The sequence below is a fragment of the Erigeron canadensis genome, chromosome 1 (assembly GCF_010389155.1).
Source record: "Erigeron canadensis isolate Cc75 chromosome 1, C_canadensis_v1, whole genome shotgun sequence".
NCBI classification, from domain to species: Eukaryota; Viridiplantae; Streptophyta; class Magnoliopsida; order Asterales; family Asteraceae; genus Erigeron; species Erigeron canadensis.
Genome location: NC_057761.1, coordinates 44,842,848 through 44,863,073, shown reverse-complemented (window position 1 = coordinate 44,863,073; position 20,226 = coordinate 44,842,848).

Genomic DNA, 20,226 nt, shown 5'->3' with positions numbered 1-20,226 from the left:
GACCTACTCGAAAACTTTAACCGCAAAGATAATGTTATTTTATGTCAACTTAATGTTATTTTTCTTTAATCGATCTTTTATTCCCATCTCTCATTATAATTTTGTTGGCAATATAATCTCTTACTGCACGTCTCAACTCTCACTACAGTAAAATAAATAAATACACAAACAAACAATTAAATAATAACTTACACCGTCTCTTATCTCTTATAAAAAAACACTTTTCCACAACTTCATCTTTTACTCGTCTCTTATGAATTTTTTTTTTGGACCAACGGAAATTATATTAATAAGCATCTAACAAGCTGCCAGATGCAACACTTTACAACAACAACGTCTAAAAATACAACAGAACCACAATCTAGACCTACTCGGAAACTTTAACAACAAAGATTACAAAAGGTTGGAAAAAACTTGTGTCAATTACAGATATCCAAGGCACGAAAAAAACCCCATCAAATGAAGGCCGAACCACCGATTTTTTTCACTTCGTGATGTTTTTTATGCAATCTCATACAAGTTCTGAGGCACCAAAACCAAAACGTACTTGAGGAAAAATGTATTTGTCATATCATCTCTTTGCAAATTTCCTAAATTAAGGCAAAGAAATCAAACCCAATTCTTCCCAGTTTAAAAGTCAAGTACCAAACTATCACCCCTATCAAAAAAAAAATTTTGGTTTCTCTATTTTCAATTATATATATTAAATGGTAGGTTATGGTGGAAAGTGTGAAAAGCACAATACATAGCCCAAGTCTTCCAAGTTTAGAAGTCAAGCACCAAACCATCATCTCTATCAAAAGGATTTTGTTTCTCTATGTTCAATTATACATATAGCTAGGTTATGGTGGAAAGTGTGCAAACTACAAGCATCATGCATAACTAAAATAGTTCAAGGGTTCGATTCTCATCCCATTTAAAGGCCGAAGGTCCTTTTTTGTCATTTAGGTAGAAATTGAAAACAGTCTCTCTACCTTGGTAGGACTAAGGTCTGTTTACATCTTAACCCCCATATATACACCGTCGAAGTATTAGGGCTCAAAAACCCCGCAGTGGACGGCACTGAGCAATTTATTTATTTATTTCTTTATATGGTTTCGATTAAAAAAAAACATCAACTTTAACTATTTATTTTCCTATTAACACTGCTCTATGTTAATCTTAATTAAGATGCATGTCAGTATATGGATCCTACTTATCACTAAATTACAATGTCTATTAAAATATACTCAGTAGTTAAAAGTGTAACTTTTGCTATTGATAAGGTATGTTATTGTTAGGTCCAGTTTTGGCTATAAACTGGAGCTCTCCAGCTGCATCTGGAGAGCATGATGAATTGTCCGAAATATTAGAAGTCCAGTTGCATTGTACAGTTTAAGCAACTGATGAATTCCTCCAGTTGAGATCTGAAGACTTAATCTGAAGACCTTCCAGTTGAAGTCGAAGACAACAAATGGAAGAAAGGAAATGACAATGGCAGCGAAGCCCAGTTGACATTTCACCAGATCAATCAACTGGAGATCCTTCAGTGTAAATGTCTTTACAAAGCTTTACACTGATTACGAGGAGGACCTTTTACACTACATCCTTTTAACCGGACAATAATCGTGTCTATGGATAAAAGTGCAAAGATGTAGAGTGGTTGAATAAAGTAACATTTTGTCTTACTTTATTTAGCACACACACAAAAGATTATATACTAATACTTTTGTGTGCTGTCAACCATATTTGTACTTCGAAGTTGAGATCCCAATGCTCATACTTCGACTATAAATAGAGGTCTTTGCCCAAGCATTTCAACAACTTTGCAAACATATACATTCTGCAATATTGGTGAACTTGTGCAATATTCTCTCAATCGCAAAAAGGAACATTTCACAACTTTAAGTGTTTCGATTGTTAGGAGAATTTCCAAGTATAGATCAATTGTATTTCATAGGTTGTTAGGATATTTACATCTTTGTATTATCTTGGTTCCGCAACAACCTTGTATTTTATTTAACAATCAATAAATAAAATACACTTGAAAAATACATATTGTCTCATCGATATAAATACTTGTCAATTATATCTATTGTATTGTATTTACTTATTTACATTGTCACCTTAATAAGTAAACCTCCAGATTACCTGGTACACAATTACTCTAAACTGGTCATGTCTAGATTAAGTGATTGTGTTGCAAAGTACACTCACCATTGACATAGAGGTGTCTTCAGCACCCATCTAGAAATAGTTGGGACTTACAAGTGGTATCAGAGCAGGCAGGTTGAATTGTTTCAATTTTATAACCTAGGTCTGCTTCGATGGCTGCTGAAGGTGAGAATGGTTATGGTCCAAATGAATCTAATCCTAATGTTACAACTCCTTTAAATACTAACCCTCCTCCTCTTCCTCCTCCTCCTGGAGCAAACCATGTCCATGTACATTACTCTAACACTCCAGTTCCCAAATTCGATGGGAATGGTGAGACCTTTGGTACATGGAAAGATAGAATGCTCTTGCATTTTGGTGGGATAGCGAGGTATATGTTGAAAATTCTTAAGGATGGACCATATATACCCATGTCAAGTGGTGTTAGCCCTCTTCTTGACCCTACTGGGAGAAGAGGTACCAGGGAAAAGTCTAAGGAACATTGGTCAGACGAGGATCGCAGACTGGTTGATCTTGATACCAGACTGAAAAACATGATCCTTGCTGCTGTTCCTGGGGAACTAATTCCAACACTTGTGCTGTTTCCCAGTGCTAAATCTATGTGGGATGAATTAGTTCTCCAGTTTGAAGGAGGAAATGACACCATTGTCACCAGAAAGGTTGCTCTTAATAAGAAGTATGAATCCTTCTTTGCTCTTCCCAATGAAAGTTTACCTGGTACTTACACCAGATTTACTGGCCTAATTAATCAACTTAGAGGCTTGGGAGTGGAGAAGGATAAGGATATTCTTCTTGAGAAATTTTGTGATGTCTTGCCATCCAAATGGGCACACATGGTTCTTGTCTTAAGACAAGGTAAGACCTTGCACAGCCATACTATTGCTTCCCTTTATGGAGCCTTCAGATTCACTGAAGATAATGATGCTGCAAGAATTGGCTGAGCAAGATGCTCTAAACCATGCTCAGAGTTCCAAGGTTGCCAACCTTACTGGGCAACCTTGTGATGCTTTAATGTCTGCTGAGAATGTCCAGTTACATTCTATGAAGGAGATGTTAAACAACTTACTGAACTCTGGCCTAACCACTAATCTAAGTAATGGTTGTGAGGAAACTGACGATGATGATCTGGTAGCCATGATTGCTAAAACCTTTAACAGGTTCAAGCATAAATCTAATCGATTTAATGGGTCCAATAATGCTTCCAGTTCAAATTCTCTGGATAAGGCCAATCTTATCTGCTACAAATGTGGTAAGAAAGGTCATTTCATGAAGGAATGCAGATCTAGTCAGATGAACAACCAAACTGGTCCTGTTGTCCCAAATTTTGTTAAAACTGATGATTATAAGGCCAAATACAAGAAACATAAGGCCCAAATTGCTCTCATGTCTCTTGAACAAGAAAAAGAGAAAGAAAAGAACAAGTGCATGATGGCTCAAACTGAAGGGAAATGGGAACTCTCTGATGATGAAAAAGAGATTAGAGATGTGTGTTTCATGGCATTAGAAAATCAACAACTAGTGGTGAAAGATGATGTTGCAACTGGAAGATGGGTAGACATCATTTTAAAGAAGGTAAGAGATTATGATGTTGAATTGGATACAGAATTAAAACCGGATATTGCTGAATCATTAAATGACGACCTGTTATTTGTTGAAACTATGAGAACTGACTGTGAAAGATACTTGGAAACTGTTTTAATTGAGTTTAACAACATGAAAGGTCAAATTAATGATTTGCAGAGTGTCCAGTTGGCTCTCAAGGAGTCAGATTTGAAAAATGAGGCATTGGAAAGAGATAACCAAAAACTAAAATTTGATCTTGAAAAAGAACACATGGTTATTAATTCTTGGGTACAAGCATCTGGTAAAAATTATGACGCTTTTTCAAAAACCATTGATGCTCAAAAAACTGCCTGGAAATCTGGTGATCTTCAGATGGCAGCTGTTTTGCCCACAATTCACCAGATGCCAGAATCAGTTAGAGTTGAGACTCCTTATGACTCCTCTAACATTGCCAAATCTGAATCCATTGAGACCACCCCTGTTGAGGTCAAAACTGGAGCCAAGAAGGCTAAAGCTCCAGTTAAAAGGGAAACTGGTGATAATCCTTTACCTCAAAAGTCCAAAGAGCCCAAAACTCCAAAGACTCAAAATTTTGCTGAACCCAAGTCCAAGGTCCAGCAGCCTGAAGAAAACAACTTTTTGTTAAAACTAGAGAGTCAAATCCAAAATTTGTCTAGGCAAGTACAAAGTTGTACTGCCAGAATAAAAAATCTGGAAGGAGCTTCGTCTTCTTCAGTTGAAAAACAAGTTGTTAAAACTCCTCCATTGAAGCAAAAGCAAAAGCAAAAACAAAATCAATCTGCTCAAAAAGGAGCAAAATCTGGAATAAAAAAGGAGGATGTTGTTGTTTCCATCAAACCAATTGTTTTTACTCCTGAAGCTGGAAATAATCCTCCAGTTCCAACCCAAGTAAATCTGCTGAGAAATCTCAAGAGAAGTCTGGTGGACCCATCAAGAAAAGATCGGTTCACAAAAATAACTAATTATCTACTTGGGTGTGCAGGGCGATTGAAAGAAGAATATATGGTATCTGGACAACGCTGCTGGCCGGACTATGACCGGATGTAAGTCCCTGCTGGAAGAGTTCACTGTCCAAGATGGACCGGCAGTGACATTTGGTAATGATGGAAGTGGAAAAACTGAAGGATATGGTGTAGTTAACAATGGGCAGGTCCAGTTCACAAAAGTTACATTTGTTAATGGTTTGAAATATAACCTGATAAGTGTCAGTCAGCTTTGTGATGATGGATATAAGGTTCTGTTTGATATTGCTCAAGGCACCATATTTAACAAGGATTGGAAAGTGGTAATGATTGCACCAAGGAAAGGGAATGTGTACATAATGGACATGGAACCAGCTCCAAAAGAGCATTGTTTCTATGCTAAGGCAGATGAGGACACCAACTGGCTATGGCATAAAAGGTTATCCCACCTCAATTTCAAAAATATCAATAAGTTGTCAAGAAAACAACTGGTGGATGGGATACCTTTAATTTCCTTTAAAAAGGAGAAGCCATGTCCAGGGTGTGAGATGAACAAAAAAGAAAAGAGCCAGTTTCAAGACCAGACAAAACTTCAGTATCACTGAACCTCTTCACATGCTTCATATGGATCTTTTTGGTCCAGTGAATGTTCAAACTAAAGTTGGTAAAAGGTACACTTTAGTTGTTGTTGATGAATACACCAGGTATTGTTGGGTGGTATTTATCAGATCAAAAAGTGATGCACCTGGTGAAATTATCTCTCTTATCAAGAGAATTGAGCTCAAGTATACCAAGAAAGTCTGTCAGTTGCAAAGTGATAATGGAACTGAATTCATCAACAAAGAATTGGAATCATTTTGCACTGACACTGGCATTTCTCAGAACTTCTCATCAGCTCGTTCTCCAGAGCAAAATGGTGTGGTTGAAAGAAAGAATCGCACATTAATTGAAGCTACCAGAAGTATGTAATCTGAATCTGGTCTTCCCACCTGTTTTTGGGCTGAAGCTGTGGCAACTGCTTGCCATACCAAAATCGGTCAGTTTATGTCAAGAGACATAGAAAGACTGCCTATGAAGTCCTCAGGAATCGCAAACCAAATATTGGATATTTCCATGTATTTGGTTGTCCAGTGTTTATCTTAAACGATTCCAGTCAGTTGGGAAAATTCGATGCAAAGGCTGATGAGGGTGTTTTCGTGGGGTATTCAGATATTAGAAAAGCCTATAGAGTTTATAATTATAGACTCCAAAAGGTACATGAGACAATTCATGTCACATTCGATGAATCTAATGAAGCAATCAATAAAAGACCTAGCCTTGATTTATCTCCAGTTGTCCCAGTTGATTTTGGTGTATCTGATCAAGTTCATCAATCAGTCAATACACCAAGAGATGTTTCCAGTCACCAGGACTTGGAACTAGTTATACTAAAGAAAAGCTCCTGTGACACTCCATTCTATCCCTCCATCAGTTTCAATGTACCACAGAAACTGGTGATTGGATCAGATGTTCGTGCCACAACAACGTTAGAACCAGATCAGACTTCTCCAATTCCTCAAAATATGCCTTTATTTGAAGATAATCATGTCAACACGCCAGTTGACACTGATGAAGAAGTTGAAGTAGTTTGGGCTGATCCTTCTTCAGTTGCCATAACTGTTGAAGATCGTCAGGTGTCTTGCACTGATGTTGTACAAAATCAACCTAGTCAATACACTAAATGGACAGTTGCTCATCCCATTGAGCAAATTATTGGAAATCCAGATAGTGGGGTTCAGACTAGAAGAGCCACAAGTGAACAATGCTTGAACGTCACCTTCTTATCACTGATTGAACCGAAGAAGATTGACGAGGCTTTGGCAGATCCAAGCTGGGTTGAGGCTATGCAAGAAGAACTCAACTAGTTCGAAAGGAACAATGTTTGGGAACTTGTTCCTTGTCCTCCAGGGTTAAAGAAAGAACCCATTGGAACGAGGTGGGTCTACTGAAACAAGATGGATGAAGATGGCAATGTTGTTAGGAACAAAGCAAGATTAGTTGCCAAGGGCTATTGTCAAGCAGAAGGTGTTGATTTTGATGAAACTTTTGCTCCAGTTGCAAGACTTGAAGCCATTAGAATTTTCTTGGCTTATGCTGCTCATTTGCAATTTAAAGTCTTCCAGGTGGATGTCAAAAGTGCGTTCCTAAATGGAACTTTGGAAGAAGAAGTGTATGTTCAGCAAGCACCAGGGTTCTTGAATGAAAAGCATCCTCATTGGGTATACAGACTTAACAAAGCATTGTATGGTCTTCGTCAAGCCCCAAGAGCCTGGTATGACACACTGACCAAACATCTTACCAAAAATGGTTTTGAAAGAGGTGCAATTGATAATACCTTGTTCATCTTAAAAGAAAAAGGTAATATCTTGCTGGTACAAATTTATGTTGATGACATTATTTTTAGCTCGACTGATGATGCAATGTGTGAGAACTTTTCAAAAATCATGTCAAAAGAATACGAAATGAGTTTAATGGGTGAATTAACATTTTTCTTAGGCTTACAAATTAAACAAACCATGGAAGGTATTTTTGTTAACCAAGAAAAATATGTCAGAGATTTGTTAAAAAATACAAATATGATTCAATCCCATCTAAAAACACACCCATTGCAGCACCCTTAAATTTGGATTCTGACCCAAATGGAAAACCAGTGGATCAAAAAGAGTATCGTGGAATGGTTGGTTCACTGATGTATTTAACTGCCAGTCGGCCAGATATAATGTTTGCAACATGTTTATGTGCCAGATTTCAGGCTAACCAAAAGAATCACATTTGCATGTTGTTAAGCGCATCTTTAGGTACCTGAAAGGGTGTCCTAGCCTTGGTCTTTGGTATCCCAAAGGCTCAGGGTTAGATCTGATGGGTTATTCAGATTCAGATCATGCAGGTTGTAAGATTGATAAAAAGTCTACAACTGGAGGTTGTCACTTCCTAGGGGGAAAACTGGTGAGTTGGACCAGCAAGAAGCAGACTTCGGTCTCAATGTCAACTGCTGAGGCAGAATACATTTCTGCGGCCAGTTGCTGTGCCCAGATTCTTTGGATCAAAAACCAGTTGCTCAACTATGGTATGAAATATACCAGAACCCCAATCTTTTGTGACAACACCAGTGCAATTGCAATATCTCACAACCTGGTGATGCACTCCAAGACAAAACATATTGACATCAGGTATCATTTTATTCGAGATCATGTTATGAAAGGGGATATTGAAATTCATTTCATTCCCACTGACAAACAATTAGCTGATGTGTTTACAAAACCTCTTGATGAAAAGACTTTTAAACATCTCATCAGCGAATTGGGAATGTTAAATCCTTGAATTGGATTCTTCATTCTAGGGGGAATAGACTCAAAATGTTTTTATGACCAAAACTTATTTTTGTTCAAAATGCATCTGGAGAATTCTCCAGGTGAAACTGACTAAAATTTGTTTCTTTTGTTGTTTAAAATTTTGCAACTTGAAAATCTTTCCAGTTGAAACTGGCACCGGACACTCTCCAGTGTACATGTTTGGTCTTATCTCAAACTGGTGGTCAACCAAATCATCATAACGGTAAGTATACTTGGTCAATACTTGTGACACGTTATGGTATTCGAGTGTCTAAACCCACTCCCAACCGTCACTTGACGTGTCAAAACCATTTTGATAAAAGGAATGCAGGTTTTATGGGGATTGTTGCAGGTAGTGGGCGCGTGAGAATACCAGCCGTCGTAGCATTTAATGCTTGATGAGATGGTATTAATTATTTTTGAATTTCAAATTTTCTAAAAATCTTTTAAAACACGATTTTGAAAATTTGGGGATTAAAAATCTTTTCGTATATATTTTGGTATTATTATATTACCTATATATACCCCTACCCAAACATTTCTCTCATTTACTTCGCACATTCATTCCCTTCATTTACTCTTCCAATCATACAAAATTCGAGATCCCTTTCTCTCTTTCTTCTTTAAGTCCAAAACCCTAAATCCTAAATCAATTTCACTTTCACAATCTGATCAAATGGCACCTAAATCTTCTTCATCTTTTTCCTCTCGTACTCGTGATGTGAACTTACTCACTGTTGAGTATGTTCCATCTGATAACGTTCACCATGCTGTTGGGGCCCCCATGAACTCCAAAATAATTAAATTAAATCCAAACAACCCCATGGCATCTCTTCAAGGGCAACAGGCCGCTGATACTCTAATTGGGAAAATCCAATCCTTCTTCAAGGATTCTCCACTCAGCGATGCCTTTTCCTTGAACCCACACAAGATGTACCATGATTACTTGTGTGAGTTCTGGTACACGGCTTTAACTCGCCTGACTGCTCATCCATCTCTTTCACCTTAAAGGATGGGTCAGTCCCGTGTACCATCACCACTGAAACTTTGAGGGATGCCCTTAACCTCAATTACTGGAGAACTGATGAACGTCCAGTGGTGATCCCCAGTAATATAAACTTCCGCCAGGTCTTTCTTGACATGGGCAATAATGAGGTCTTGGAAGGTGGAGTATTGAGAACCAAGGGGTCAATAACGATGAGAGGGCTTTCACCCTCTTGGAAATATTTCATGGTTCATCTGGTGGAGAGTTTAGGAGGGAGTTCTAGTGGTTTGGACCAGATAAACTCCTTCCAGGCAGAAATGGCATATTGCCTTTGGTATGGACTGAGAGTAGACTTCACGAGCATCCTCTTCAGAAGCCTTGTCTTCAAATTGAAAGGTAATAGGGGTCCATGTATCCCCTTCTCTCGATTTTTATCTCTTTGTTTCAAATTAATTCTGGGCAGAGACGAATATAAAAACACACAGTCTCTTTACTCTGTGCCAGAATTACTGAGAAATCTGGACAACCTTGTATCCACTGCTAACGAGGTCCAGATTCCTCCGAGAATGATACTGGCATTCTCTAAAACTGATGCAGCAATACCAGGTGAGTCAGAAAGACAACCGGGCGGGCCTCAAAAAAATGAGGGACCCACCAGTTCGTCTGCTGGTAATGTGACAGTTGCCGAACCTGGGCAACAGTCTAACCCTACCAGCTCCAGTGTGTCAGTCCAACCTCTCACCCACCCTGGAGACTTCCCAATAGGTCTTCAGGCTGCTCCAAAGGCACAAAGGTCAAAAACCCGTCGTAAGAAAAGGTCAGAACGTGCCACTGACATTAGTTCCCCAATTAGCCCTTCAGGTGCTTCCCAACAAGTACCTGAAGAAAGTCAAAAGGAACAACCGCAAGCAACCACTCTCGAAACTTCTTTAGGAGAGAGTGGTGAAGTTATTACTGGGTCAGCCCAACCCAGAGTAGAGTCCGTGTCAGCACTCAACTTGCAGAGCCAAACTTCTGACACACTTGCACGAACTGACGAAGTCTCTGGCCAGTCACAGCTGGAGACCGAGGTTCCAAATTCTACGGCCAATGATACCACGACTGAGGAAAGAGCAGTTGTGGTTGAGGCACAAGTGACATCTTTTCAGGAAGTAATTCCGACAACTGGTCATCAGGAGCCTGAACAATCTGTTCAGCCACCCCTATCATTTATGAATCTAGGCATATTTGAGGGTGAAATTCAGCTTGAGTCCTCGGACTCTTTTGAAACTAAATCTGATCAGGAAATGGTTGATGCATCTGTACATGATCAGCTCCCTTCCTTTTCTGATCAACCCCTAGATCGCCAAGTTTCAATTTCACCTCCTTTACCAGAAAGCTTACAAGAACCTCCTATATTCGCCTCTCGCCAGCTACTATCTTCCATGGGTGTGCCTAGAAATAAACACATCCTAACACCACCGTCGCCGTCGTTCACACCTGAGCATTCTCAGCATGAACGACAACTTGAATCTCTTCCCATCATTTCTTCAACAACTCCTCTTCTTTCAACTGTTGCTACTACAACTGGTGAACCATCATTTATCTTACCTTTCCAGTTGTACCTGTAGCCCTTCAAGCAGGTCCAGTGACATCTTCCCCTCCGTCACTGGATAGTCAATTTGTTGCCTTTCAATCCGATCTCTCAAACCTTCTTACGAGGGTGGATGAGATTCAAAAGGCACTTGATAAAAATGCTAAGTCCCTCTCAGGTACCAGAAGGAGCATATCACAAATGTTAGAGTGGTTGACCTGGGGATCAATAAATTTTCTGCTAATGAGGACTTAGTGTTTGGCAAGCTCAATGAGTTGGTGCAGTTCTCCAATCAACTGGCAACATCATTAAGGGAGGCATTTGCATTAACCCAAACTGGTGTCACATCTTCCATCACCAACTTACTAACTAATATTGTCAGATCTTCAGAGGTGGATGTGAAGGAACTTGAAAGACAGGTTAAGTTGCTCTTTGAAAAACCTGGTCTTAATGTGACTGAGCTTGGTAACCAGTTGGCCACTTCAGTTGGTCAGAAGATTGAAGACACCTTGGCTGCCAGAGAACAAGTATTTTTGGAAAAGGTGATATCTGAGATCACCAAGACTGCAGCGCCCTAGGTTGATCTCACTCCCATAACATCTGAGATTGATCGGTTGAGGTGCAGTCTTGATACTCTGGCCAGCAAGGTATCTGAACACTCTACTGCTCTAACCAATCTGACAACTGAAGCTGGTAGAAACAAGAATGAAGAGTTGAAGACTTTGTTGAAGGAAGTTCTTCATGAGATGGTTCCCTCTAGTCTCTCGCCAGATGATACGAAGCTTTTAACTGACATACAAAAGAGTCAAGTGCACACCTTTGAAAATGTTATGACTCAATCTAAGGAAATCAATCATCTATGGAGGACTATGAGGTTGGTTTGTGGGACTTTCAAGCAGTGTAAAGATATGCAGTCGTGGCAGCCTCTAGCCAATTTGCCTTCAAGCCCTTTAGATTTTGATAGTATTCGTAAGGGGCTAGATGCTGCCAAGGGGGAAAGATCTGTGCATACTTCTTCTACTGCCCTTGAAGTTCCCAAAACCACTGGGAAAGAGCTGGTAGCTGCCACCAGTACTGAAGCTGGTGGGCATATTGATGATGTTGTGCTAAAGGGGAAGGTTGATAAAGGAAAGGCTATGGCCACTGATGAATCTGACAAGCTGGCCACTGATGCACCATTATTAGAAACTGGCAACATTGACCAATTGCCTCCAGTCACTGAAAGTGAAAGTCAGAAGCTAGCAAGGATTGGGTATCTGGTTAAGGAAAGAAAGAAACAAATGAAGATTAATCAAGAAGAATCTAGGAAATCTTTCCCACTCACCCTTGTTGATGCAACTGACGCACAACTCCTTGGCATACAACTGGTGGAATACAAGAAAATAAAAGAAGATGCAAGGATTGTGAAATGTGTGAATGAAATGCTGGAGGTTGAACTGGACAAACACTATCAAGATGATGAGGCCAAACTTGATGCTGGTTGTCTAAATGTATCAGTGGAGAAGGCTAAGGAAATAAGGTCAGAAGGGATTTTGAAAAGGACTGAACAAGTAAAGAAGATTGTAAGCCAAGTATTGAATCCACCCAAGGTCAAAGGAAAGAAACATAAGACTAAGGCATTGCCCAGAGATGCCAATCTAAGGACTTGGGTGGAACCTTCTGAACCAACCAATGATGACATTCGAGCAGCCACTCAGAAGCTAAGCACAAGCCAGATCAAGCTGACAAATGAATCTGAGGCTCGAACATATTTGCAAGATGTGCGGCGTCGAAGGCATAACAAGGGCAAAATTCAAGATGTGCAAGTTTCAATCAAGCCAGGTGCCAGACATTATGTGGTTAAGGTACAATACTTTGGTGGACCAACTCGAACGACTGAAAATCCTGATATTCATCAGTATGGTCATTCTGAACATGTGGAGATGTTGGATATTTTGGCCAAGAGGCAACACAAGAACAAGTTTGAGAAAGGCTGGGAGTATATATTGCAGAACCTGATCAAGTTCAAAGAAAATGTTGAAGAAAGATTGGGATTTGATCAGGAAGACAAGCAGTCGATCTCATCAGTTGCCAAGAAAAGGAAAATTGGCGAAGGGCCACATTCTTAAATTTTCCTTTGTCTATCTACTTGTAATTTTATTTTACTTTCTTGTAACTGATGTAAAATTGTTGTATATACGAGTTGCCAATTGTAACCCACAAGTAGATAGTGATAAAATCTAAAAACATCTAAAATTGAACCCAAGGCATTTGATGATCTATAAGAATGCATTGGAAAATTAATAGGTTTTATCAAACTCAAGTATTTCAAACTTACACTTGTATAGAAACAAGTTTGAAAATACTTCACAATATTTCAGGACAATTAGGGGGAATTTGTTAGGTCCAGTTTTGGCTATAAACTGGAGCTCTCCAGCTGCATCTGGAGAGCATGATGAATTGTCCGAAATATTAGAAGTCCAGTTGCATTGTACAGTTTAAGCAACTGATGACTTCCTCCAGTTGAGATCTGAAGACTTAAATCTGAAGACCTTCTAGTTGAAGTCGAAGACAACAAATGGAAGAAAGGAAATGACAATGGCAGCGAAGCCCAGTTGACATTTCACCAGATCAATCAACTGGAGATCCTTCAGTGTAAATGTCTTTACAAAGCTTTACACTGATTACGAGGAGGACCTTTTACACTACATCCTTTTAACCGGACAATAATCGTGTCTATGGATAAAAGTGCAAAGATGTAGAGTGGTTGAATAAAGTAACATTTTGTCTTACTTTATTTAGCACACACACAAAAGATTATATACTAATACTTTGTGTGCTGTCAACCATACTTGTACTTCGAAATTGAGATCCCAATGCTCATACTTCGACTATAAATAGAGGTCCTTGCCCAAGTATTTCAACAACTTTGCAAACACATACATTCTGCAATATTGGTGAACTTGTGCAATATTCTCTCAATCGCAAAAAGGAACATTTCACAACTTTAAGTGTTTCGATTGTTAGGAGAATTTCCAAGTATAGATCAATTGTATTTCATAAGTTGTTAGGATATTTACATCTTTGTATTATCTTGGTTCCGCAACAACCTTGTATTTTATTTAACAATCAATAAATAAAATACACTTGAAAAATACATATTTCTCATCGATATAAATACTTGTCAATTATATCTATTGCATTGTATTTACTTATTTACATTGTCACCTTAGTAAGTAAACCTCCAGATTACCTGGTACACAATTACTCTAAACTGGTCATGTCCAGATTAAGTGATTGTGTTGCAAAGTACACTCACCATTGACATAGAGGTGTCTTCAGCACCTATCTAGAAATAGTTGGGACTTACAGTTATAACATTAAGTTGTGCATTATTGATTCATACACTTTGAACTCTTCGTACTATAACCCAATGTTTTAAATATCGGTATATCGGCCGTTATTACTGTTATCGGAAGATGCTCCGGTATTTTAAGCACAATATTTTTTCAGTATTTTCACTATGCAATATCGGCCGTTATTTCCGGTATTCCGGGTATTTTCTGGTATTATCATTCCGGTAGATCCGATATTTTCATTTCTTTTGAATCTTTTTTAAAATTATTTTTATCATACTTTAATATTGTTTTTTTTGTTATTTGTGAACTTTAAAACTTACATTTGTTATGAAATACCTATGTTTGGTATTATTTTTGAGTGAATTATAATTGTATTTTGACTATTTTCGTTAGATTGCAACACGTTTTGTAGGATTTTTATAAAATAAATTAAAATAGTCTTGTCGACCGATATTTTCGATAATACCGGAATTTTATTTTACACCGGGATGACTAAAATACCGGTTTTTAAAACATTATTTTACAAAAAGTTAAACTGTGACACCCGTCACAAAAATCGATAGTTTATAATAGTCTCTAACTTGAATTCCTAATTTCTCGACTAGTCAATGTGCTTACAAAGTACAACAAACATAAAAATGTTGTGATCAAGCCAGTAAGTGATTTCTATTACTCAAATTCATTAAGTAGGGTTTAGTCACTTTATCTTCCAAAATTTAGACAGTTATAATTATTTCCGTTGATATTTAGACATATAGTTATATGTCATATTCACTTCTAGACATAGATAAATTTCTATACACTACTTAGTGGTGAATAAGGTCTATGAAAGTAAATTATAATAATTATATATATGTAGAATAGTAATTATAATATTAAATTATAAGTTAATTAAACAAATAAATAAACGATTAAAGTTCAATGCAATTAAATTAAATGAGTTTATAAAAAAAATACCAAATCACATCCTCCAAACCTCTTGGAATGGATTTACGGATAAAAGGGATTTACCATCTCATCCGAATTTTTTTGGTTTATAATAATAATAATTTAATTATATATATCTATATCTATATTAAAACAATAAGAATCCTAGCCTTCTAAAGCCTTCTTTCAATCTAAAGCTAATTTTAAATATTGCCACATAGGATTTTATCCTACATGGCATCTCCATACATTTTTTACAATATATTTATTTTATAACCTTTATTTATTCTCAAAATAATCTATTTTATTTTTCTAAATATAATATAATATATTAATCACAATTATATACACAAGATAAAAAATAATATCAAAACTCATATTAAAAAAATAAAATAGCGTCCATGCATCTACTAAATTGGCACACATATTTGACAAAAATAATATTATTTATTAAAATATATATACAACTTTAAAGACTATATTAAATTTTAGAAATTATTTTAATATATTATTAGATTATATATGACCAATCAATTTTGTTGTTTTTTTTTTTTTTCTTTTTGCCGAAACTTTAACTAAAGTTGGTTGTTATTCTAATCACAAAACAAAGTCTATTATATAATAAAAAGCAAAAACTATAATGATTTTCTCTTATTTATCTTATCGGTTTTTTTTTTTACTTATTCGTATTGTATTTATGTGTATTTCATATGACTAAATTTATGTGTATTTTATATGACTAAATTTTGTCATGTTTGGTTTTTTACTTTGTACATTATTATGTTTGATGAATAGATAACATGCTACATTATCGATTTACGTTTGATTTGTTGTAGTGTTAATCTGTAAGGTGAATACATTTTTACGCGATTTATGGCTACACAAATGGTGTTGTTGATGATATCAAAATATCTTAGGTTAAATGTTCTTAGAAGGGATGTGTAATCACTATAGTAGGTTAAGTGACTGTGCTATCGACATGTCTGAAAAAACAAAGGGTGACCAGAGTGATACATGAATTAACCATGAACTATAACATAATCAATTTTACATAATAAACCTATAGAATAGCTATTTACTAATGTAAAAATAATCATTTTAGCTAGCCGCGCATCGCGCGGGGTAAAATACCTAGTATATATATATATCCTAATGGTAAACAAACACTAACACTTATCTCTACAAGTATGGGATATAAAAAAAACATTATTAGTTATCATAAAATATCTAAAACACAATTACCTTTCTGTTGCGTTGCTCCTGCCATCGACCCAGAGAAAAAACAAAGGAAACTCTATCAAGATCAAAGCTATAATTTTTTTTTGGTAAGCTTAATTTTAATTCTTATGAATCTTGATTTAAATTACAATTAATAATAAAATTCTTAAAGATTATATTCTATTCTTTTTCAAGGTATCCAAAAAGGAAATCATCAATCTTGGGGTAAATCACTTGTCTTATCTTTTCATATAATATATATATAAGCATATATTTTTATTTATTAATCTTTATTTATAAGTAACCTATGTTGATGAATATATATATATATATTATGGCAAAATTTATAACAATGAATGAAAGGTGTTTTTTTTAGGGTTAAGTCAAAAGCTTGAAGTATAAATCATATTAATGTTAAAAGTTTAAGTATTTAATGTAGCATAATAATTAATGTAACTAAAGAAATCCAATTATGAAGGCATGGAAATCATAATAACATATGTAAATAGGTGTTGGAAAGATTTGAAAGTTTATATATGAATATTTAGTTGTGATAGTCTTTAAAACAGTAAGTTGAGTTATTTCAGAATCTGGACATATTCGGTTTGTTAACTTTGAAAGGTTGTATCTTGGTCATGAAAGAAGTTTAAGTCACGTTTTTTCTGTCTAAAATTAAGTTCAGGAAGTCTACTTTCTGATGGAAGTGGTTTCGTGTCAAAACATGAAGTTTAAGTTTGTCAAATGAATTTTATAAGAAAACTGCGCAAATCTGAGTTTTCCAAACAGATTTGAGTCGACTTCAAATAGTCATATCGTGGGATTTTATGAACTGGAAGTTTATTTTTTTCAGAAGAAATTTTTAAGATGTTAAGAGTTTACAATAAAAAAATTGGATTTTTTGAAGCTTCCAAGGTCCTTAACTTTTATAAAACATTTCTGTGCGCCAACAGTGAATTTTCTGACTAGTCTGTAATTATGGAATTTTTAAAAATAGTTAACGTGCCAAATAAATTAAGCAAAAATTCATGTAAGTATATAACACTCTAAGGTTACAGTGGTTAAGATTTGAAAGCTTGAGTTATTCGTTTCATCCTAATAAAAAATAGATAAAGTTACCAAAAATTCCAGTGAATATGAACTTGTAGAAACCAATGATATATCATTAAAACAAATACACTATATTAAGTTATGTGACTTTTAACTTAATAATACATGACAATCAGTTGTGAATATTTTGAAAGTAGCCATATATGTATATCATCAAATGCGGGTTACAATGGACGGTTATTGACCATGTACATAATTATAACTTGTACATATATATGTTGTGTAGATTCTAGTGATCTTTTGGACTTTGCACAACTGCTTGCTGATTGAGGTGAGTTTCGTGGCCCCTTTTTATTTTATTTCTTTGGGGGAAAATGATGCTCAAAACACTTTTCATTTCTTTACTAACTGTGCCAAAACTACTTTGTTTTATTGGACAAATACGTGTAATTATGAAATGTGTATGTTAACTTGCTTGTGTTGATTTCTATGATGCAATAGATGTCTGTTGATATCTATTGAAGACTATTTGATAACTATCGATCAACTTTATACTCCAGGTGGTAGTTGTTGGTATTCAGTGTGTGATTGAGTTGTTGGCAGGAGTAAGGGGTTATGTTGTTGGATAACTATGATGGCGTTGATCGATATTGGTATGCATACATGCTACTACATGTTTATATTTACACAATTGTCCAAACTACTTATATCATTGCACAACAAATTCATTTATATTCCTTTAAACCTACGAACTCACCAACATTATGTTGACATTTTCGAGCATTCATTTTCAGGTAATACAATGTTTAAGGAGACTGAGTATAAGGACTTTAGGAAGACTAATAAAGAGATCATTCATGGACTCCTGGTTGCATTGAACATTGAATTCTATTTGCTACATCATTTGCTATTCGTTGGGCGTGTTGCCTAGTCTTATCCCGCTTTTGAGAATTACATTTATGGATTTCATTTAGTATAACTCTATTATAAATTCCATGTGCTATGTTATGTCTTTTTGTCATATCCTACGATTCCGCCTAAGGTGGGTGTGTGACATAAACATTATTAATTCTCATGAATATTTATAAAGAATTAATAAGAAAAATAACTTAAATTGCTAAAACACATTCAAAATTTCAAAAAGACAATTTTTTAAAAAAGTTTTTACAAATTTTAATTTAAGTTTGCAATTCCAAAAATCGCAAACTATGAGCTTGCATTTTTCAAACCACGGACCTTGAGTTTCGATATGGCTGGATCGGATATCGCAGGCGCTGTTAGTGTAGTCAATTTTAAACCACTCAATATATACTATATGTATGATATTGTGTATTTGATTAGTGTAGCCAAAAGAAAAAAAAGGACCGAGTCAAAAGCCGAAACTGTATTATCAGAAGTAATAGATACGCCCTCAAGAGTCAAGTCTTGAAACAACTTTAGTCAATATATGTCCAATCGCATTATAATTAAAAAAAAAAGAAAAGAAAAAAGAAGTGAACTTGGAAAAAAAGGGGGGTTAACAAAAGAAACAAGGAAAGTATCAGGAAGTGGGCAGCATCTTTCGGGGGACATATGGATTATATCTCAAAATGGCCCCTTACGACTTATTAGACGACCTTCCTCCCAATCAATATATACACACTAGTACACTACTACCCTATATTCACAAATCACAACACTTAAAAATGTCGTCAACCATGGGTACTCCTATGAAGAGAAAGTTAAAAACAGAAGACGACTATTGCAACGACTTCAAGATAACGCCTAAAAGAAGTTCTTCCCTATTTATCCGCTTAATAGATCATGTTCTCTACTACAGCCAGTTACGTTAATGATACACAAGAAGCTGATCACATCATCAGCCAAGAATGTGCTAGCAGCTCATCAGTTGGTTCCAACGATGTAGCCATAATTCCTCTTTGATGACGCCGATAACGATGAGGTTGAGTCTCCACTATCGACGCCTGCTTCTGATCAAGGCGAACATGTCAAATGGGTACCAATAAAAATATGGTTGATATAAAGGAAGAAAAAGCAGGGGAGATTCATATGGATACGTGGGAGGTGTATTGCTGTTAACTCCTTTCTTCAATATGATTGATGAATCGCTTTTACTTTTACATAATCAATAATAATAATTAATTAGGCATAAGAGGTACTTACTATATAGGTTGGTTTCGAGTAAGATTTAGCTTCTTTTTTTCTTTTGGACTGTATCTTGTTTGAAGAACATTACTTTCATCATGAACAAATGAATTTATATGTGATTTTCTTTTTTGATATTTATAACATTTAATCTTACACTCTGTTCTACAATATTCGAAGAAATATCATACCTTGATCTTCTTCACAATTTATGAAAGTGTATTCTGTTTTCACTCAAGGGGAAAAAAAAATAGATTCCCTTGTTTGTTATGGTTACAATTGGTTACAAAGTACGAGTAGATATCTATACCTCGTTATATTTTACGTTATAAAAAAAATACAAAACTTTAGTAATAATGTAATATATAAGTAAATAGTTAAAATAAATTAATGAACTACTAATTGAAAAATCCACAGATTTGCGTGTGCAATTTATTCTGAGGGTAAATTACATTTTTTATCCTTAAAGTTGGATCGATTATCATTTTCATCAATAACAAAAATGTCCTCCAACTATGCGCTTTTTATTTTTGCAATTTTGTCCTTGGTGCCAACAACGTTAACACTTGCGGTTAAGTTGGCAAATGTCAATTAACATTTTTCACAAGTGTAAATGACAGTTTCGGTCCGTATAATCTCAAGTTGTTTATTTTTCATCCTGAGTTTTAAAATAATCCCTTTATTAATTTTTAATTTTCTTTTTTAATTAATAGTTACACTCCTCGTTGCGTCGTTACCACAATCAATCACTGGCGCAACACCAAACACCCACTACCATCTTCGTCGCTCATCACAGCAACATTCTTTGGTCTTACTAAATGTAGTTTTATTTAATTACTTACTTTTAGCTAAATGACTAGCATGACCTTAAAAACTAAACTTGGTTAGGGATAAGATTTATGTGGTAATTATTCACACATGA